The sequence below is a fragment of the Mus pahari genome, chromosome 20, assembly GCF_900095145.1.
Source record: "Mus pahari chromosome 20, PAHARI_EIJ_v1.1, whole genome shotgun sequence".
Classification (NCBI taxonomy): domain Eukaryota; kingdom Metazoa; phylum Chordata; class Mammalia; order Rodentia; family Muridae; genus Mus; species Mus pahari.
The window spans coordinates 38,492,283-38,515,041 of record NC_034609.1 but is presented as its reverse complement, the minus strand read 5'-3'; the positions used below and the strand labels follow the sequence as shown (position 1 = coordinate 38,515,041).

At 46.7% G+C, this 22,759-nt stretch overlaps 1 protein-coding gene across 1 annotated transcript in view; it reads right to left on the bottom strand.

Moving 5' to 3' along the window:
- Window positions 1-22,759, bottom strand: part of Wwox (WW domain containing oxidoreductase) — a 912,809-nt gene that overhangs the window by 84,780 nt on the left and 805,270 nt on the right. The window lies entirely within an intron of this gene.

The following is a 22,759-nucleotide window of genomic DNA, read 5'->3' as shown; positions in this document are numbered from 1 at the left end:
TGCTCTGGGGCTTGGGAAATTCTGTCTGCAAAAGGTTACCTGTGGCAACACAATTTGCAACAGTGGGAGATTGGGAACAACCCAAATGTCTATCAACAGGGAATGAGTTCAATGAATTATGAAATATCTGTGCAGGGACAGAGTCACCGGTTGTTAAAAAAAAAATGAAGACATCATTTCTATGCTGATTTGGGGCCATCGCTAAGATATATTGTCAAGTGGGAGGAATGAAGTATGCATGGGACAGGAAGAACATTAAGAGAATAACACATCATCGCATCGTTGCATAAAGGTGTCTGTGAGAATGCACAAAGAAATGATAATAGAGTTTCAGGAGAAGAGTAGGTGAGAAGGATTCTGGAGATTCTGTAAGGCAGACCATATGTGCACGTATACGAATGATGTATAGCTATAAACATAGACATATATCCACACGCTGTCTTTTGTCCTTTCCTCTTTGATAGTTAACCACGAGAAGACATTTCTGTTCAAAAGTAAATATTTTAACCTTGCATCGCTATTTTAAAATGTTTCTATTTTGTGAGTGTGTCTGTGGGCACACGCATCTCTCTCTCTCTCTCTCTCTCTCTCTCTCTCTCTCTCTCTGTGTGTGTGTGTGGGGGGGTTATTCATGGAAAAACCCAGTAAACACTTGACAAGTCAAAGAGAAACTTAGGTAACAAAGAGATAATGGTACGTCCCACGAGGTAGGAATTATGGTAGGAATAACAAATGAAAATAAACGTACTTAAAATGTGTATTGGTACCACTATCAATAACAATAATAACATGAATTTGGCAGATTTTCTCTTTGCCCTTAGAACGACTGGCATTATAGTCACTCAAAACCTCTCCCTATTAAAGCTGTGAAGTACCCCCATGCAAGGGGGATACAGTGGAGTCTTGCCAGAGTCTGTCTCATTGGGAAACACAATGACAGACTGAATTCCAGTCAAAGCTAGTCTCTCTGCACTTGGATGCAGGCTGAAGTCTACATCATCTCAGGCTTGTTGTTATTCATCTCATAAGAGAATGTCACTTGAAACATGGCCAGATTCCCTAGCTGTTATAAGGTCGGGATTTAGGTAACACACTCTCTCCTGGAGGCTTCATTTGCATGTCCCAAATCATTCTCGAAAGCCATTTATCTCCCGACACTATTGGATGCTGTAAGCATTTAGGAAGCATTCTTGGGGTGTTTGAAATCAACAAGGCAATTAGGCAGGTTTTAAAGGAATCAAAAATACAATTGACGGCACTTTGGAAACATCGATGAGATTTTTCAGCCTGGCAGACCATGCAGGCAGTGGAGCATTTGTGAGGAAATTTTAACACGATTTTAAATATGCACCATTTGGAATTTCAGAATTGATTTTCAAACTGAAAAATGGGCAGAGCAGAGAGCCCCAAATACTTGAGAGAAATATTCCTCTAGAAAAAAAAAAAGCATATATTTGGAGCCAGAAAGAAATAGATTTTAATCCCAGATGTGTGACAAGAAAACGAGCAATTTTGGGAAAACCAATTATTCTCTGAGAATTTGTTTTCTCGCATTTAGAAATGAGGTCAGTGCCGCCATCTTTAATTACCATCCACAAGTGTCCAACATGCTCGTGTGGGCCTTCTTCCTTATTCTTCTCCTCCTCTTTAGGGAGCTGCACTGGTTTTGATTTTAAGAAAACAGCCAAGACTGCATACTCTGTAAGCGCTTCAGTCCTCCTTGACCGGTCAGAGAGCGTTAAGACGAGCATTGTGAAGGTCCGATTTGCTACACTAAATAGCATAAACCTATCTGCCACTTCCCTTCTGCTGCCCACAGTCACAAAGGATGGAAGAGGGCTGAGGACCACGCTCAGAGCTCCACAGGAAAGATATGGAAAGATGGATCCCCTTCTTACACAGGGCTAGTCAGACAAGGTGGTCTTTGAATGACCTGTTTCTTGTGATTCACATACCTGGCTAAGGAAACTGAGCTCAGGGTCACTGTTTAGAGCACAGGAGAGCTGAGCTGCAGCTCTGTTGGAAGAGTACTGGCTGAGCATGTGGGAAACTCTGAACTTGGTGCCCAGCACCACATACATTGGGAATAGAAAATCCCAGCACTTGAGAGATGGAGTCAAGAGGATCAGAAGTTCAAGGTCATCCTGGACTACCCAGTGAGTTCAAGGCCAAACTAGGTTCTATAAGACAGGTTTCAAAATAAAAGCCATAATAATTACTTATGTTTCACTGTGGTTTCCAATAAACTAGTCTCTCTCTCTCTCTTTTTTTTTTTTTTACTTCAAGCCCATGAATAAAACAAACCCTGTCACTATTGGAGATAGACTTCCACTCCAGTGCGGATGCTTTTAAGACCATTTGCCAAACACACTGCACCATTTGACCAGTTCTGGGGCAGGGGGCACGCTCTAATTACTGATTGTGGAGTTCGGTATCTATAGCAACAGGCAGAATTGACAACAGGAAGCTTTGCCCTCTGGGGCACCATCCGAAGTTTATAAAATCAACTGGAGGCCAAGGCTATAGTTAATCAGGCAGGCTTTCGGAGGCAGGAGCTCCTGGTCCACACTTAAACGGCAATGAGATTATTTAATAAGACAATCGCAGGGTTGGAGACGGCAGCGTTTATTTAGCTGTGCTTTGCTGGGCCTCTTGTAGTAATTCCTCCTAATGGCACCGATTTTGCTAGTGAATCCCGGCGGCAGGAGAGCCAGGGTATCGGTTTAATCAGACCACCGGCACTGCCTACTTCTAAAGGGCTGCTGCCACGCATCAATCTCTTCTACTTGATTCATTAATCGGATGGCGAGGGGATATGAATTTCCCCAGGATCAAGAATGCTGTCTGACAGAATTCTTTATAGCATCTCTGCTTTTAACCAGCATTCATTCAGTGCACTCCCTTTATTTCACATTCCCAAAGCTGACAGGTGAGGAGGCTCTGGATTCTAGGAAACAGTGGCTGAGAGGAGGGGAGATCCTAGAGACCCAGGGCTTGAGCTATTTTGATCACCCACTGTCTCCGCTCCCTACCAAACAGGGCCACCAAAGAGTTGTTGGTCCCTACAGGGGGTCTCAATGCCATCATTCATTCATTTGGGGAAAAAAATATACTGGCATGGAACTAAGGAGAACTGACACAAGAGTGAGCCTACCTCGGTGGTGCTTGGAAACAGGACGAAATCACAGGCTACACTAACAGGAGGACTGGCGCCCATCTGAAAAGGGATGTGTGTGGACAGAGACTGGTAGATCATGTGGCATGATCAGGTTGCTCTAGGCTCAGAGGGGGACCCTATTTCAAAAACTAAGGTGGAGAGTGATCAAGGGAGATATTTGATGCCTATCACTGGCTTATACACACACACACACACACACACACACACACACACACAGAGAGAGAGAGAGAGAGAGAGATACACACAGAGAGACACACACGCATGCATGCATGCATGCACACCCACCCACAGTTTTTAAAATAAAATTTAAAGAAGAACCTGAACCAGTGCTTCTTTATCTGCCAGCTTTGTCTTCCACTGCAAGGTGGTTGCATCTAAACCATTTTGCAGGGTAAGGGATTAAGCTTTATAGCAACCCTCTAGTCCTGCTTATACCCGCCTTTGTAATCCTAAAAGGGCATCCAGGCCTGGATCTGTAGCTCTTACGTCCTCTTCCAAGGCCAGAGGCAGCGAATCCCCACCAGGTTTCACACACGTCCCGCTCCTCTTACTGATGGGACACTGTGGCTTTCCTGGCCCGTCCTCTTCTTTCATATACATTTGGGGCTCTGATCGAAACCACTGGCCAGGCGCAAACTTGCAGTGACAGGATTTGGCCTCCTCTTCCTTTGGGAAGAGGTCCTCTTTGGAAAGTTCAGATTTTCTGTGTGTTAGCAAGGCCAAAGGAGGACCAGAGTGGCCCTTGGTTCCTGCACTGAAAGCGGTGGCTACGTGGATGTTGAGGCCACAGAACAGAGTTAGTCATTGTCCCTGCCCCCACCCCACCCCACCCCACCCCGGGAACGTCAGCTGTCATTTCTGTGGCTGGGTTCCAGGAGACTTACTGCATGGGGCCCCCACGGAAAGGAAGCTAGCCCAGGCTACAAAGCCAGTCAGGTTCCCAAGGTGAGGATTAAAGTGGGTGAGGTATGGTGGCCTCTCTCCAGGAAGGGGCGCCAGATCCAGGCCTTCCACAGGTGGGTTTCGTTCTTCTCATTGTATCTTCCTTAGCCTAGGTTTAGAGGTTTCCACAGGGACAGGCCTGGGTGCTGAAGCAGAAGCAAAGACGGGAGAAACTTAAGCAAAGAATTGGTAAGGAGAGTGGGAAAGAAGTGGGATAGGAAAGAGAGACTGGGAGGAATAAGAGACAGGGAGGGAGGGGAAGTGGGAAAAGAGGAGAAAGAATGTAGAAAAGGAGAAAGAAAAGAAAGAGAGAGAAAGAGGTGGAGGGGAGGGAGAACTAAAAGGAGAGAGGAAGAAGGGAGAAAGAAGAAAGAAAAAAGGAAGGAAGGGAGGGAGAAAGGGGGGAAAGGCAAGAAGGAAGAAAGGGGAAATGGAAGGAAAGAAGGAAAGGAAGCAGGAAGGGACAGGAGGAAGACAGGAAGGCTCCTCTCTAACACCTTTTCCACACCCCAACTCTCCTCGCCTAACACTGGAGACCGTGAGACATTTGGAAGCTTTATTGCTTCAATAGGCAGGGTAAGGAGGTTAATACCAGCCTTAACAAGGGAGTCGTTTCTGTCTCCCTCCCACCTTCTCCCTTTCCGGTTTTTTTGGCTCAGCCTAAATTTCTAACACTACCTGGTGAAATGTGTATACAGCTTTTAATTGTACCCAGAGGTGGCACAACTTCATAGAGGGTTTGCAGCGAGTGGCGGAGGATTGGAGAAACAGCTGTGTTCCCGGCCCGCGTGCTCCGAGGTGGAACCGCGCCGTCAGCACCTGCACCCGCTGAGCGTACACCCTCACGCCCCCACACGCGTGTGCACAGCTGGGACCCATCCGGCTGGTGAGGAATTAATACTCTTAACTTGGTATTTTATTGTACCTGGGGGAGCCTGATGCTGTATTAAATCCGTAACATATTGGTTGGATTTGTTCAGTATTAGAGTTACTGGGGGCGGGATACTGGAGCGGGGTGGGGGTGGGGGGATGGGTTGGATATCACACACACAAACACACATGCACACACACACATGCACACACACTTGCGGGAGTGCATGAGCACACACACACACAGACACACACATCACAATCTCTTTTCCAGTGTTGAGGACAAATCGTTTTAATATCTCGATGTTCAGTTTATTTATTATTAGAGCTGAGGGGCTGCTTTTGAGGATGAATGGAATAGCACCATCTACTACCTTCAGAAACCTAGCACTGCGTAGAATTCTGAGACTCTTTCTTCTCTGTACCTACCAATGTCAGCTTCCCTAGGCAAGCGGTGAAAACAACACACACACACACACACACACACACACACACTGGGGAGACCCCTTGATGCAATGTTTGAAATATGACCACAACCCAACCCCTCTCAGATACCATTTCGTATTTCCCGGGATGGCCTTATGTTAAGATGTCCTGCAAGGTGAGGGTCTAGGTGCCCTGTTACCTTCCTAAAGGAGGAGCCTCATGATGTCACCCTCGTCTGAGTCATGAGAATATCATGGATACTTTTGGAGTTCAGTTGACTTTTTCTTTAAAGCAAGCCTGACCTATTTGGAGAGTTCTAGAACAATGGAAGACCCTTCCTGTGTCGGTAAAATAAATGTGCCTGAGGGAGAACACCTGAGCAGACCTCTGGCCTTAGCACACATGTGCACATGCACAAGACACACACACACACACACACACACGCACACCAAAGGCAGAGAAAAATTTCAGACTGATCAAAGCAGAAGAGACCATGAGACCACAAAACAGAGACTCGAACCATGCTACTACAAGTCAAGGAACGGTGAGAGCTACCAGAAAGCCGGGACAGGAATGAATTACCCTCTACTAAAGCCTCTGGTAACAGTGTTACGTTCAGGCTTCTTAGCTCCAAAGCATGAGTTCATGAATATCTATTTTTGACTCCCTAGCTTCTGGTCATTTATTACAGTATCCACAGGAAATGAGTGCAGGGTCGTTTGCTCTGGGCACCGTGTTAAATCGATGTTGCTGTTAATAAGAGTTCCTGGCAAGAAGTCACCATACACCCTGGGCACTGTGGAAGGACAGAAAGGGTCATCCGTGGAATGAAGAATGTCGTGCTGCTCATGCGAGGTCACCAGGTCTCGCCTTCAAGGACACAGAAGTTTAGTGTCTCAGAGAAGCCAGTCACTATAAGCCACATCTCCGAGTGGGCAGTGTGCTGATCTCTCTCTTCTGACCACTTCCTGTCCTTGCTGGACTGTCTTCTACTCGTGTGTACCTTTGGCAGCTCGTTACAGCCCCATCTCATTCCCTGACTAGATCAGCCGTGTATACCACAGTTTGAATGGCAGGGCCCCTGACGAGTGTTGATGCTTGCTTGTGCACCTAGCTACCAGGCGTCTACAGAAAACTCCAGGGTTGCAGGCGGGGCCCCCCCAGTTCTGAGAGAGGCATAATCTCCAGAAGGCGCTACTGTCAAGTCCCCCGAGCATGCTCTCTCTTACATGTCTGTTTCTTATCCAGGGATATATGGAAATCTCTTTAGATGGCATCTGATCCAAATGGCCAGGTTAATGTCGCGCACAAATTAAATTTTTGCTCTTTCTTCAGAGTCTCCAATTCTCCCTCTTTCAGGCATTAAACAATAAGCCCCCCTCAAACCAACAATAACTTGCCATTTGTTTGTTTATTGTATTAGGAATGATTTTTTTTTTAAAGAATATGCACTCAATATTGGCTCAGAGAAACCAGACTCTTAAAGGCTGATTTTGCTCATTTAAATTGCGACCAATCTTTTGGAAAAGCAATTTGGCAATATGACTCAGGAACCTTTAAAAAAAAAAAATGTGCTCAACCTTTGACCTAGTAATTCCATTTCTGGGAATCTACCCTAAGGGCATAATGGGAACTCTATGGAAACTGCTTTATGCACAAAGATGTTTATCAGAACACTCTTTCTGACAGCAAAAGTATTTAAAACCATTTAAATGCTCAGTGGTACGGAAGAGGATAAACGGATGCATCCCGTCCAATAAGAACCGCGGTGAAGTCTTTGCAATAACATGATGGAATGTATAATGTCAAGAAAAATCCGAAGCACTGTGCCAGATGTGCGGAGGTGGGTGATCACAGCATGAAGACAGGAGAAAAAGACCGGGAGGCACACACATGTTAATCGCGGTTACTTACAGCAGACAAGTGCTTCTTTCCCTCTCTTTCAAAGCTAAAGCACTCTCTACTGAACCTACGTGTGCGCTCTTTCGTTGGCCACTTAAACAATTCAGAGCCTATGCAGGCTTTTTTCCTCCGTGGCTTCAGCTTTCTCTATGCCTGTTGGAACAGACTCTACCCTGGTCCTCTAATCCCTGGAGTGTTCTCTAGATTCAAGGTCTAAGGTGGGACCAGAGGCTATCCAGGGACAGGCTCCAGGTACCCTTGTGTTCATTTGTCGAGCCTTGGCGAGAGCTGGAGACTTCAGCTTAGTTTCTGGCTCGTATTGAGTCTCCGGATTCTGAACACGGGGGTCACCGATGGCCATTGATGATTTGTGGTGGTTGCTAAGTAACATGGAGACAAGCTTGTGTCTTACGGGTCACCAAACCCCGATGAATGGTTTACTTCCTGGCCTCCCTCTGGCCTCCAGCTGCGCCCCACACCCTGAGTGATCTCCCTTGCTTCAAAGATCACCCTATATCAAATAAGTCCCCGATGGATAGTTTCAAGGAATTAACCCCACCCTCCTCCCCCCACCCCCATTTCATATGTGCACCCCTATTAATTGTGCTCATACTGATGGAGAAAAAGAAAGGCCCGGTCAAAGAGAAGAGCGGCACTGTCCACCAACAGCCCTTGGGGATCAAGGAGTATAAAGAACAGAAGCTATCAGGTTGCCAAGGTAGCTGGGGGTGGGGTGGGGTGGTGGAACCCCGCCCTGTGGGGACAAGTCCCTTTCCTGATGGGAGGCACATGGGGTCATGCAAGTAGGGCAGAAACCAGCATATGGCTTGGCTGGGAAGGCAAATCTCATCCCTGACGCTGTAATCCTGTGGGTGAGCGGGTGGTCCACCTTCCTTCAAGATGGGCCTGCCTCTGAGCTACCGCCCTCGGTGTCACCAAGAGACAAAGGTAAAGGGAGTTGGTGGTCTACCCCTCCCTCGCCTCTGTCCATGGCCTCTAGCTGTCCGATCTGCCGTGCTCCCACCTGGGGTTGCCGGTTGATTTGCCGGGAGGGTACATCTTCAGGAACTCTTGGGGACGTTGAGGAGGGCTGCCGTGTTCATTCCTCTGGGCGGGGTAGCACACAGCGAACTGCTCCAGAAAGCAGAAATGGACTCTTCGGCAGTTCAGAGGTCCGGGATATTAGAATCCAGGGGTTCACAGGGATGTGCGCCCTCAGAGCCTCTAAGGGAGAACTATTCCTCTCTCTCTCTCTCTCTCTCTCTCTCTCTCTCTCTCTCTCTCTCTCTCTCTCTCCTCACCATCCCTTGGCCTATGGCAGAATCATTCTCTTCTATATTCACAAACCAGTGCCTGTAAGTTCATAGGCACGTGGGCCTCTCCAAATCGCCTTTCCCCTATAAAAAAAAATACTCCTGCTATTGGTTTTGTGGGTCACCCTAATTCAGTGTGCCCTCCTCTTTGACTATACAGAAAAGAATCAGGAAGGGCACACTATATTCACAGGAACTAATGACTGCCCCTGTGGCATTCACTTCTGGGTTCCCTGGCTCCTGTCTTCGGGTATTCATTACAATATACTTATGCTAAGAAAAGTATACATTCCTTCTGAAATTTCAGTTCGGGGCTTTCAGCTCATGGGAGTGCGAACACATGATTCACCCCCCACAAAAGGTTTATTTGCAGATTAGACACCAGTTGGTGTGTGAACTTTTTAAGTTGTGTGGGTTCGAGTCCTGGCTCTGCTGTCTCTAGCCTAGGGATATAGGAGATGTCTAATGAGGTCATATGCTATTCGAGCTCATGGCCGGACATGTACAAATCACCCCAAAGTACACACGATGGCTTACCCCTAAATGCTAAGAGACTCGGGTTTGAGTTAACAGCATAAAGGGGACTCTTGGCATAAGATACTCCATGTATCTTGCTTGGACACCTTTCTTCTGCCTCCCCAGATGTGCTCCTATACCCACGGGTTAAGCTAACATCTCCCCAGCCTCCAACCTGGCCATTATTGACATCTACCCCTCCCCCCAAAATCTTCTTATCACCATGGTGAAAGTGTCTTGGTCTAATAACTGCTCAGCCATTCCCCTAGCAAGCAGAGGTCGGGGTCCCTCTGGCTAGGTAGTTGCTCTATGCGCCCCGATGCCCCTAGGGCTGCCTCATCAAATATAGGACACCCAGTTAAACTTGTGTTTCAGAAATCATGAGTATTTTTCTTCACATAAGCATATTTAAAATCTTACCCTTCCTCCCCCCCCCCCCCCCCCCCGCCGCCCAGAATATGCAGAAATAGATGTCCTGGTGTAAGTTCTCAGGAGACGGCAGTGAGTGAGCCAGTCCCATGGTGACTTCGCTCGATGGTGGGTTCCCCTGTGCTATCTCCCTCAGTTTTCCAGGTGGATATTTTTATTTTTTTAAATCATGTGTTCCCCCGAAGAAACCATTTACAGTGGCTTGAGTCTGTTTCCCCTTCCTCGTACTTCCAAGGAAGCGAGGCTGGGCTCCTCTGTGCTCTGACCTCTCATCTCTATTCTCCAGGGCTGAGCCTTCTGCACGATCGGTACAATTCCGTATGCGTGTGCTTGTGCTTGTGTATTCAGTCTCTCTACACCACAGCTCCGTTGTGTTTGGATTGTCCCGTTCTCCAGAAGCCTGTCCTGGGCTGGCCTGGTACAGGATTTGATTCCACGGTGAATAGGGAAGGAAGCCTTACTGATAAATACAGCGTCTGGGAATGCCAGGATTGAGACGGGTTCTCATCTGTATACAGCTGCATCTACAGAGGCCACAACATCTGCCTGTGGCTTTAGGTCTCCACAGTGGCTCTCGTTCAGGCTTGACCTTGGGGTGTCTCCTGGACACTTCACCCCGGTTCCCTCGGCTGTAAAATGAGGTGCTGAAAGGAGATGATTTCTCTGGTGTCTTATGGCTCTAAACTTCTATGACGCTATATTCTAGGTAATAAACTTTATGGCTATGAATAAATTAATGGAAATGAATATTTAAATGATGTGCAAACATTTCACGCGAGTGCTTTCTTAGTCTTTTATGTGGTGGGAGAAGAGGAGAAAGGCTGGAATCTAAAGGGTGGGAAACAGCTTCATCACTACAAACCCGGTGTCTTGTTTGTCTGTCTGGGGGGAGAGGAAGGTGTGTACAATGCGATTCTCTATACAGCCTTAGAGAGGGGGGAACGTCAAAAGAAATGTCAGTTTCTGGAGAAGCCAGAAGCCCACAAATGAATGGATGTCCCAGGTCTTAAGAAACAGTTTGGGGCACCAGGACATTTACATTCTATCCGTCTCTCTAGCTCCTATAGTCCATCAAGATTTCCAATGATGCTGGACATGATGGGAACCAGACACATGGAAGTTTCCATGAGTTTTCAAGGTGACCTGCTACCTGCCAGTCAATTGCGGGAGGAGGTCTAAGGCAAGAGCCTTGACTGTGGTAACTCTAAGTGCTCAAGAAGAAAGACACACTGAGTGTTAGAGGGAGGACTACCTAAGTTGTACTCTTAGGAGGAGGGAGCTGGGAAGAGGGAGAGTACAGATTCTTCAGACCAAGTCTAGGCTGTGACCCGACCTAGGGGTTCAGGCAAGCATGGGGAGCAAGGTGTGGCTGGGACCTAGCAGAAAGGGTCATGCCTGTGGATGGCACTTAGTGGGATGCTGTGACGAGTGCTCCACCAAGAGAGAGCCAGAGCAGTTGAGTTTCACCTGCTTATAATCCACAGGCAGCAAGCTCTCCACCCCATATCTTAGTGCCTGAATGGCTTGTATGTTCTGAGCTCTAGTTTTACCCAGAAGGTATACTCTACCCTCTTCGTACTGGGAAGTCTCTCTGTGACTGACCCAAGCCTTGGGATGCTCTTGCGGAGCCTCTAGGATGCCCATGTGAGCTGAAGTTCGAGCTGGGTCTCCTGGCAAATCCGCATCTACAGATATGTGCTAACCCAAGACACGTCCTAATGAAGGAAGAACGGGGCAGACTCACCATTCCTGTTTAGTTTGTTCATTTGAGTCAGAAAAAAAAAAAAAATCTCACCATGTAGCTCAGGGTGGCCTTGAACTCATGATCTTCCTGCCCCAGACTCCCAAATGCCATGGTTACAAACACACACTGCTACAGCTATCCACAGCCAGTGCAGAACTCCATTTCTTGCCTTTTTTTTTTTTCCCTTGAACTGGGGGTTGAGCCCAGGGCCTTGCTTGCACTAAGCAAGCACTCTCTCACTGAGCTATGCCCCTGGCCATTGTATAGGCTTATATTGAGACGAGGCACCTCTGAATGTCTTATGGTGGCCTTCAAGTCACTCAGTCCTTGAGCTAGTAATGAATCAGGCATGACGTATGTGTGCCACCAGCCCCGTTCACCACTTTCATTTCTGACCATGAATAGCAAGTTGGGAAGTATGCAGGTGTTCCTCAATGTCTTCTTTCTCATAAAAGCACCCTCAAATCAAGGACTCTATTCTTATTGTGCTGATAAAAAAAAAAAAAAAGCCCAGAGGTTATAGGTCATATGTGCAACATGCAGCGGATGAAAAGCTGAGCAGAGATATCAAACATGAGCCAAAGACTCTGGGTCCACCAGTCATTTCTGCTCCAGCTTCCTTCCACAAACAAACACTTCTCTTCGGTCACCCAACTGGGACGGACCCTCATTGTCCTCCTGACTAGTGTACAGAAGATGAAGTTCCCAGCATTGCCGAAAGGCACGGGAAAGAGGACCTTGGAATGTGGTGCAGTGGGGCTGGTGGGGACTAAATCTCCCTTCACACCAGAACAAGAATGACTTGAGGGGCAAACTGTTCAGTCTCTTTCCCAGTTAGAACTGGGTCAGATATTCTAGCAGAGAGAATGGCTTGTTCTCTGCTCCAGCTGTTATCTGAGCTACACAGCTGGGGGTGGGGGGTGGGGGGTAGAACTCCAACCTGCTCCTTGGACCCACAGCCGAAGGATTCTCCAAGCTGCATTTGATGGCCTCTGGCAGCTGGAAGGAGGAAGGGAGTGGGGGGTTGGCGGGGAGGGGAGAACAGAATGCAGGGAGGGACAGGCACCCTCGTTTCTACTAGTGCAACCAATTACCCAGTGAGTCAGATCTACCTGCCTCACAGCTGACAACCGGCGAACATTCATTCTCTGCCAGATGTTCACGGGTGAGAAGCTGAATTATTTAAGAGGACCCCCCAAGCAGCCGCAGGGAACGACTCTGAAATGGGGGAGGAGGTCATGGGTATGACGTGATTGCTCCATTAAAGTCTGAAAGTCCAACCGTGGGGTCAGCCCTAGCTCAACATCTGCCAGGCTAGAGATAAACTGGGATTGCTCCCAAATCCCTGAAGACGGAAAAAAAAAAAAAAAAGTATTGGGGGGACTCTTTCCTTTGCAGCGTTGGCACTTTCGTTTCCCGGGAAGCTGAGGTTTTAAGCCAGTGTACCGCTCAAAAGTTCCACTTCCAAACAGTCCCAGTATGCTCCTTGATAAATCCTAGACCTTAGCACTGCGCGTGCGCGCTAGGAAGGCTGGCTTCTCTCTGTGCCGATCACCCAGCCGGCCGTAAATGCAGTAGAGAGAGAGCTACCGATGGCTTCCCAGATAGCCAGTGCTGTAGTTCCAGAGTTCTGGGTTCTTCGAGTGGGGGTGGGGTGGGGGGGTGGGGAGGTGGGGGGGGGAGGAAAGCAAGGAGTTGTTACACGAATTTCATAATTTAGAGATAAATAATGAACACCAAACTTGGAGGAAAATACCCTAGTGTTCATTTTATTTAATATTCTCCATTGGTGGAAATAAATTAAAAATGAACAAGGCTTGTTTATGCCTGCCTCACATTGCCCTCTACTTTTTGAATAGCAACCGCATATTAATTTGCCAGATCCCATAAATTATAATTAGCCCGGAGGATTAACAACATAAATCCTTGAATTTAAAACCAACCTGCCTGCTTCTCTCTTCCCTATACCCTAAAGTAAAAAAGGGCCATAAAACCTATCACTGCTACTTGATCCATTAAACTCCGGAGACATTCTTATTTCAGCTCGGCTACTGGAGGCAGTCTTTGTCAAATCCTTTTTTAAAGTTACAGTAGCTTGATAGGCGCTGGCAATCAGGGAGATGAGGGTCTGTGTCAACATCCAGCAGAATGCACAGTGCCCGGCAGCCGGGACACTGGGAGATAGGGCCCAGGTACTGAACAGAGATGAAAAGTGGCCCCGCCCCACGGAGCCCCAGGAGGCAAAGACAACACACAAGATCATAGTTTGCATCCGCCAAGGCCATATCTGTCTGACATCGGAAGACAAGCGTTTGAAGAAAGACTACACCAAATTTGAAAATGCTGGCCTTGTTGATGGGGAGGAGGGTGAGCTCATTCTTTTTCTTTTCTTTTCTTTCTTTTTTTTTTTTTTTTTTTTTTTTTTTTTGGCATGAGTGGACTACAGGGAGTGCTTTCTCCAGAGGCCGGGTGGATGGATCGGTTGGTAGTGTTTTCCATATAAGCAAGAGGACCAGGGCTTGATCCTCCAGAATGGATGTTAAGCCAAGCACTTAGGACCCCAGTGCTGGGGAGGCAGAGCTAGAAACAATGCCCCTGAAACTTGCTGGCCAGGCTTGCTGAACCAGAAGATTCCAGGCCGGCAAGAGAGACCTTGTCTCAAAGAAGAACGAGAAAATCATTTTTCACGGTTGCAAACGAAAGCAGACTACTGTTATGTAGGGACCATGTGTGCCCGTGCCCTTCAGGGTGGGCCTTTTCTAATGCTGTCCCTAGAGACTTGAAAGAAGGTAATGGCCCACTGAGGACCCATAGCAAATATCTGGCCACGTCCCATGGAAATCACCCCAGGAGGTGTCCCCTTCTCTTACACTGCTCTTTCCTGGTTTTAACAGGAAACTATATACTCAACTCTGAGCTACCCCGGATGGCGTTCCTCTCTCCCTGGCTGTCCTCCTGGTGGAGGACACTAGGGTCGTTGTAAGTGGTCTTCTCATTCCCAGAGACCAGACTTGCTCTGAGGAGCCAGCCTGCTGGGTACAGAGGCCTCCTCTAATGCTGTGTCTTGAGGTTTGGAAAGCTTTGGTGACAATGGGTTGCAAACACACCACATACACCACACTCAGGCTATGACATGCCCTTTTAAATATAGGATACATGTACAAAAATTATAAATGTTCTTACATCATACACACACATACACACACACACACACACACACACACACACACAAATGTAGGCATGCTGTTACTTCATCCTCAAATATGTTACCACGTTTCAAGATTTGAAAGGGTCTGCCCTAACATAGCTCCTGTTGGCTGCCTTGGGACTTCCTTTGAGTCCAGCTTTAGCATCTCCCAGGAGCAAGGCAAGATGGTTACTTACCATCTTGGGCAAAGTCCTTAGTGAGCTTTACCAGAAGGGGAGCTGCTAACATGAGACAGTTCCCTTGCCTCAAGACAGCCGTCGCTTGTGGCGCCCAAATCATCCCCTCTCCATTCTTCTCTCTGAAATTTTGACCATCATTGTTATAAATGAACCCTTTCCTTTAAAGATGGGGCCACCTGCCTTTGCTACAAAGGATACCTACAGGAAGGTCTTCAGACGGAGGCACAGCATCCTTGGTATATCTGTGCTTTTTATACGGAGCCTTGGACTCACAGCCCTCCTGTTCATTCTGATGATACAGAGATGGAATGCCTTTGACAGATCTAATTGGCTAAGTAACACACTTAGTATTAATAATGATTGAATAGCTAGTTAGAGCTGGACTGGACAGGTAATTTTAAATGTGACTAGATGTGCTAAGATCTTTAAAATGAACTGTTAGCAAAGCTGAACTTCCCTTCAAACCAGAGAACACAGAGAAAGCTGGAACCTGGCTGTCACCTGCCCTTCGTCAACACAACGAAACAGGCCGTCTCCAAAGGGGAATTCGGAGACGTAGGAGGGGACTGGGACATGGGGCAACCCATGCCATGGGATCCGAGGAGGGACAGAGTCCTGGCGGTACTCCACTGAGCTGCTGAACACTGCCCACTAATGCGTTTGCCTCTCAGTCGCTGCATTGCCCTGAAGGTATTTTAATACCTGTGCAGGGAGGAGAATGGTTGCTTCATACAGAAATTAAATACATAAATTAATAGACGCCTCTCCAGAAAGCCTTCCAAATGGGGAGTCCAGCTGCTTCAGGGACTCTATAGTCAATAGGTCAAAGCCTTGCTTAATGTATAGAGAAAGACAGGGCAGGGATTAAAGTGATCTGAGAGATTCAGCAAAGCCCAGCAATTACATCCACAGATTTAACTGCTTAGGGGACCTAGTGCTTGTGTATAGAGACGCTTAAGAGTGATACGGTAGGTCTCACCAAAGCCAAGAGGCAAAGGAAAAGGGAACCCATTCTGAACCTGCCCTTGCATTCTCTCTGACAAGGGCAGGTAGCTGGAGGTGGCAGAAGTCACAGGGGTGGAATGTGGGTGCGTGAGACCGTGAGTCTTCTTTGCTGTCAACTTGACTGTACTTTGCACACCTCAGAGACACTCCCCTGAACGTGTCTGTGAGAATGTTTCTGAAAAGGATGAACTGAGAAGAGAACCACTTTGAAAGTGGGTGGCAACATCCCGTAGGCTGGGGTCCCAGAACCTCCCTTTCTGCTTCCTGGTTTACCCAAACGGAAGACTCCCCATCCTGTACCTGCAATAGCCATGCCTTCTTCAGCATGACGGACTCGACCCTACAGCCATTAGCCAAATCAAACCGTTCCTCTGACAGGCCATGGCAACGAGAATAGTGACCAACGGGCCCAGGGAAACGCCCTTTGTTCCCATCAAAGATTAAGAAATGGAAGGCCACTCCTTCCCAACAAATGACTGACAGGAATGATCTAGAAAGATCCCTTAGGTTTTGATGAGAAACTATGAAATTTAAAAGTATGCCCATTCACCATTGAAACTCTGCAATCCCTGAATTCCACCCCTGTGGCCTGATATATTTGCTGAGCAGGTACCATGTCCAGCTTCTGCCTGGACTGGCATTCTATACATACATGTTACTGACCAAGATAGTTTTCTTCAAGGTTTTTAGGAACTCATTTACCACTCCCTTGGGACTGAGTTTCCGGAGGCGACTTCCTCCAAACAAAGGCAACAAGAGCTCCCGCCAAGCCTGCGAGACCTGGTGGTTGCTGATTATAACGGAGAGCAGCCCTCCTCACATCCTTCACATCTGCTCTCCTCTGGCAGATCAGCGAAAAATCCACAGGTCCAAGATTCACAAAGGGACTAAGGGAAAGGAGACCCCAGACGGGAGTAAGCATCCATGTGCCTGATCCTTTCTTACAGACAAGTCAGCTGAGCCTTAAACGAAGATATCTCTTGTCCTCGGTCACAAGATGCTAGCTAAATAGTTGAGCATAGCAGAATCAAGCATTTTTCTACTGACGTCTTTTCCAGAAGGGATTTAGACGATATTCATCTGAACGGCACCATTTGTTACAAAGCCTACAAGCTATATAAGCACCCATGGCATAGCGCTCCCTGGTCACCTTTTTTTTTTTTTTTTAATTTATTCTCCCCTGTGATAGGGAAAGGGGTGAACTGCTTCCATGGGTTGAATATCCGTTCCAGCTAACTTCTTTAGAATAGTACGGTTAAAACCTCTTACTCCATAGTGTCCTGCAAGGGTCTTCTACTTCCTCCAAAGTGTGTACAGCTCTTTCATGGTGGTGTACGTATTCAGGTATGTGTGTGCATGTGTGTAGATGTTGTGTGACAAAACATTTCTGGGGAGACGTTCTGTGATACGCATGTCCACTCCTTCCTGATAGGGAACCTAGGACAGGCCAAAGCACAGATACCACCAAAGTCTACCTTGATGAACCAATCTGTTTTATGGGGGCTACTTACTGGAATATGGGTGAGGGGTTCCTTACGGGCTAAGAAATGGCTCAAGATCGCTGTGTTGCCAAGGCCTATCCCAGCACAGGAGGCATCTCACAAGAGCTGGGAAACCTGGAGCCCATCGCACAGCCTGCAGGCAGCTCAATGGGTTGGAAAATGTCCTTGCTAGGTGCCTCACTTGGTCTAAACCTTTTTGAGGCAGATTCACTAGTTTCTGCCTCTTCCCCAGAGCTGCTCTGGTCTCTAGAGTCTTCTTGGCAGCTCTACTTCCTTCTTTCTGAGGGAGATTCTCAACATTTAGCATTTGTTCTGGCAGGAAGGGGCCTAGTGAATCTTGTCAGTTTCAGGGAATTCCTGAAGCTATTACTCTCTGGCAGGGAGGGGCCTAGTGAATCTTGTCAGTTTCAGGGACTCCCTAAAAGCTATTTTGAATTGTTTACCTTCTTGCCCAAGGAGCTTCCCTGCAGGATGGAATGTTTAAGAACAGGGTTTCTCTCATGAAACCTGGAGCTCACTGATTTCCAGAGACTTTCTAGTCAGGTAGCTCCTGAGATCTTCTATCTCCAATTTCCCAGGGCCTGGACTAAAGACTCATACTGCTGGATTCAAAGGGAATAGGTTGTTTTGTTTTCTTTTGTTTTATTTCGTGTGTGTTTTACCAACTGAGCCATGTTCCCAGCCCCCCTAATGCATTCCTTCTTGAAAACAAAACCATAAAACGCTGCTCTTAAGTAGTTCAACTGTCTATAAAGAAGTACCTAGAAAGTAGTTATAGAGGATACAGAAGCAGAGGGTAAATACGTGCAGCCCCTCCTGCTTTCTAAGTGCAGGAAAAATAGGGGGAAGAACAGAGGAAAGGCAGGCAGTTCCGTTCAGAAAGTTTCTATCTTTCACTTTTTCTAGGAAGCACGGAAAATTCTGTAGACCTTGGCTTCAGTGCAGCCCTTCCTCCATTGGCCTGCATGAAAAGCCTCCCCCTGGACAGTTGGTAAGACACAGGCTCCGTAGTTCCAGGAATATCCACTGCACTGAACTTAAACTCAGCCACTCCCTCTAGCTGGGGTCTGGAGTACATATATATATATATATTTTTTTTATCCCCTTGCAAACGACCTTTGTCATAAAATAATTGAGGGAAATTTACCAGATTTCCAGTTCTGAAAGTCCCCTACCTGCCAAAGGAGGCTCTCAGCCTTTCGAATGTCATCAGGAGACTTGAGTTAAGGGACACGGATAAACAGAATCTTGTTCATTTCGCAACACTAGGCCTCCGTTCATGTCAACAGGCTGGGCTTGAATTCACACACAGATACACTACACATGTACAGGCATGCACACACATGCATGTGCACACGCACACACATACACACACACACACACACACACACACACACACACAATCTCTTCAAAGACCTCTCTACATAAATAGCTGACTAAAGTGAGACCGACTTTCAGGAACTCTACTTCATTTCTCTTCCCAGAACAAGACTGAGACTAACAAGCAAGTTGCCTAGGCAGTCATTTGGAGACGTGGTCTATAAAAAGGGTCTTTGCCAAACTCTCATCCTAGGTACCTTCCCTTTCCTCCCCTCCAGTCCTGAGCAACCTTCCCGCTGGTGCTAAGTTTATTGAAGACATTATTTCAGACCCCTGCAGAGGAAGACCCCCATTGGGTCTAAGATACAATCAGTATTCTTGCCAGTGGCCAACTCATCAGTAAATCTCACTGTCTTCTACTCTAAAAGGGATAACTTGCTGGCTCTATGGGGGACCGGAAAAATGCACAGTGTTCCGAAGGGAATGGAGACTATTTCTGCAAGCCCAGCCTGGGCCCTGTGTTATTTTAATTGCAGCTCAGTGGTGCCAAGGTGCTGAAGCACCGGCTTAGGCTGAGTGCTTAACTTGGAGGTACTGAATTAAAGTGTCAGAACATGCAGAAAAAAATTGCAACTCGGCCTGTCAAGAGCATTTGTTAAGAGACACGGGTAAGGCTGGTGACTTGTGTAGAAAAAGAGCCGCCTTCAGAAAGCCATCAAAGCACAGCCTGGAACTAATGGGGAATTCAGAGGTCTTGTTCTACTTCATTGGTCAAAGCCAACACAAGCCTGTAAGATTTGGGCCCGTTTGCTGTTTATTACTGTGGTAATAAAGGCTACTTAAAGATACAAGCCCATCTTGTATTGGCTCAGACCCAAGGGTGCCTTTGTAAATCGGATCGCTGAGGTCTCACATCTCAGGTTATTTGAAACAACCTTTTTATTTTATTTTACTATTTTATTTAGAAAAGAAAATGAAGAAAAACTAAGGTTCCCAAGAAGGATGATAAATTTTATTTTGATTTTATTTTTCTCTCTGACATTTTTTCCCCCCAATTTTAGTGCCTGCCCAGAGTTGGTTAGATCTACAGCCATCTGGGCTAGGCCACAGCTTCCGACTGCCCCATCAAATATGAATCAGGGGAATGTTCCTTCTTCTTGGGAAGGTACATTGCAAATATGTCCCAAGTCCACAGTCAGTGGCCTTTCAGAAAGGGTCATTATCCTTGACAATCTCAAGGGACCTGAATGTAGAAGAGAGACTCTATCTAGGCAGCAGCTGCAGCCCAAAGCATGACAGAAGTTCTGGCTTTTCTGCAGAACAACAATTTCTGACCCCTCACACAGTAGGGAACTCTTTGCAGTTAATATCCTAACAGGCATCTATCTCCCTCTTGCTCTCATTCTGTGGCTGGTGCTGGCTGACTCCTTGCCTTCACATCATCTCTTCTCTCACCCTTCAGTCGCCTTACTTTTAGTTGAAGATCTCAAGTTGGAAGCCTTGGAACTACAGATGGCTCACATCCTTGTTGGCCCATGCCCATGTGTTTATAAAACACATGAAAAATAAAAGCAAAGCAAGATGAATTAGTTGGCAACATTGAAAACTTTGAAAGTCACACACACACATACACACACACACACACACACACACAATTTCCATTTCTTAGAAACAAATAAAAAATAATAATAATCAGAATACTTAGATAATCCTAAATCTGTGTCAGCTAAAATGACAATCTTCATCCCCTTTCCCAGAACACAGGGTCTGTACTCCATCCCCATCTCCACCACTCCCTAGTGTCTCCCAAGTACACGGGCTAATTGTTGTGTACCACTATATGTTGTTTCCCTTACTACAGAGACCAATACATTTTTATCAACAGTAGATAATTCAAAAGACAGATTGGGAGGGTTTTGAGTTTCGTGGGAAAAATGGAAGACAGATGTTTATTTCCAGGAAAAAAAAAAAAGACTCTTACTCTGCATAAAGTTTTTCAGCAGTGTATGTCTGGAATAGCCTTACCTATTCACTTCATGGCTCGGGCTTTACTGGTGGGCAAATAGTATTGGTAAATACTTCTTAAATCTTTCACAGTTTAGGGAAGAAGTCATCAGGGAGCAATTCTCTTGTTGTTGTTGTTGTTGTTGTTGTTGTTGTTGTTGATGATGATGGTGGTGGTGGTGGTTTAGCAGAAGAGGGCATGGGGGTGATCACGGGGCTGGGGGGATGTTTGCTCAATCACTGGCACATTACACATTTTGGAGGAACAGACTGAGATGTAAGGGGGCGTGGCTAAGGAAAGGATCCCAAGGCCCGCTCTTGCTAGGCAACCAACCCTTGAATGTATTCTTCTGTTGCTGGTGACCTTGCTGGCTTAGCTAATGAGGTTTCTTCACTAAGACGCAACAGTGTGATCCAGGAGAAAAAAAAAAATTCACAAGGTGAGGGCAAGGCTTTGGGTTCTTTCTCCATTCTCCATCTGGGGGAAGACTGTGACTCAGTTTCCTCTTCTCTGAAAGAAGAGAGGTCCCCAGATGTACCTCCATTTGGAACAGTCAATGCTTAATCCTTCAGTAAGCACATAAGTATGTCTGGAAGGTGAGGCCCAAGGAGCCTGATTTTTTTTTTTTTCTTTCAAGCTTGCACATGATTCTGATGGGCAGCTAGGCTTAGAATCTGCTGAACTATAAAGTGTCTCTAGGTTTTTCTTTTTTTTCCAGATCAAAATATCCCATGTAGCTAGCATCAGATTCTGCGGGAGCCTCTCCGGACAGTGAACAGGCAATGTTCCAGACATATTAATGACTTCGGAGCTGCTGGGATGTGATTATAAAAGACTTGAAGCATCACTACCACGTTGCCTCCGTCACCTGGCAGGACCTGACTTTACCGTCTGACTTGTAATTTCTGTGCCTTGGTGGCACGGAAATCCCCCTGAAGTACAGGTCTGAGACAAGATGCAGAGGTCAAAACCAATTGGCCCAGATGTGATCTTAGAATGAAGGGCCTGAAACTCGACCACTTCTCTCATTCTGAGACTCTGCACTCATGCCCGGTGCCCACTGCTTAAAGGCTAAGACCTTTAAAATGTGAGAGAGACATGACCATCTGTTTTAAATGCAGGACAATAGGGACCTTTACTCCCCAAAGATTTTCCAGAAACAGAATCAAATTGTTCAACGTGTACCCCTAGAGTACCTACCTAACCCCCTTCAGAGAGCAGTCTCGAATGTCATCCTTCTGAGAACTCAGAGGGCTCTTTCTGGTGTTCAGAGGGAGAGAGTTATGTGGGTTTTTTTTTTTTCTAATGCAAACAAAAGACATTAGGAAGCACTTGGAGCTTATGATAGCTCTGTGGTGCCGGCGACAGAGAGGGGGAGATGAGGGTTTCGCTTTTGTAATGTGTGACTATTAGATCACAATGTTGGTTGCAATAAATTATCACTTTTGGTTCCTGCTAATTGCTAGAATCTTCTGCCATGGGCTATAATAATGTGAGCCAAAAAAGAAAAAAAAATTTTTTTTTTTTGGACCCTAATACAAATATGCATCCTGCTGGACTGTGAGTGGCACTTTGGAATTTGAATAAATGCCTAAGGAAACAGCTGGAGATGGGTGCCGGAGCATCAAAGACGTCATTATGCGATTATTGAGAAAAGCAGGAACTTTGGGGAAGAGAATTCTGACTTCTCTGCATCCACTGACCCGGTGTGACACCCCCACCCAATATCCCTGGAGATAATCCTTACCTCTAGGACAAGACCTTGCCAGAGAGGTGAACACGCACTCAAGTTTTTACATCTTAAGAAAAAGAACCCATCCTGAACCTCTCAATGAAAACATTTCTTCTATTCCACAGAAAGCAAAACGCCCCCCAAGGGGCAGCCAGCAGCTCTTCTGTGCTTTTCTCTGCCCCCCCCCCCATTCCTACCTCCATCCAGATCTCCTCTGGTCCCTGAATTGTAGAGATATTGGCTAAGGCATCTGGGCAGAGATCCCTGCTTCCCAGCTAGAGGTGGCTCAGTGGCTAAGAGGGCTTGCTGTTCTCAGGGGATTGGAATTTGATGGGAAGTACTGAGGCAGCTCACAACCGCTTGTGTCTCCAGCCCCAAGAGATGTGGCATCCTTTTCTGGCCTCTGGGGGTGCCTACACACTTGTATGTGCACATGTGCACACACGCACACACACAGACACACACACACACACACACACACACACACA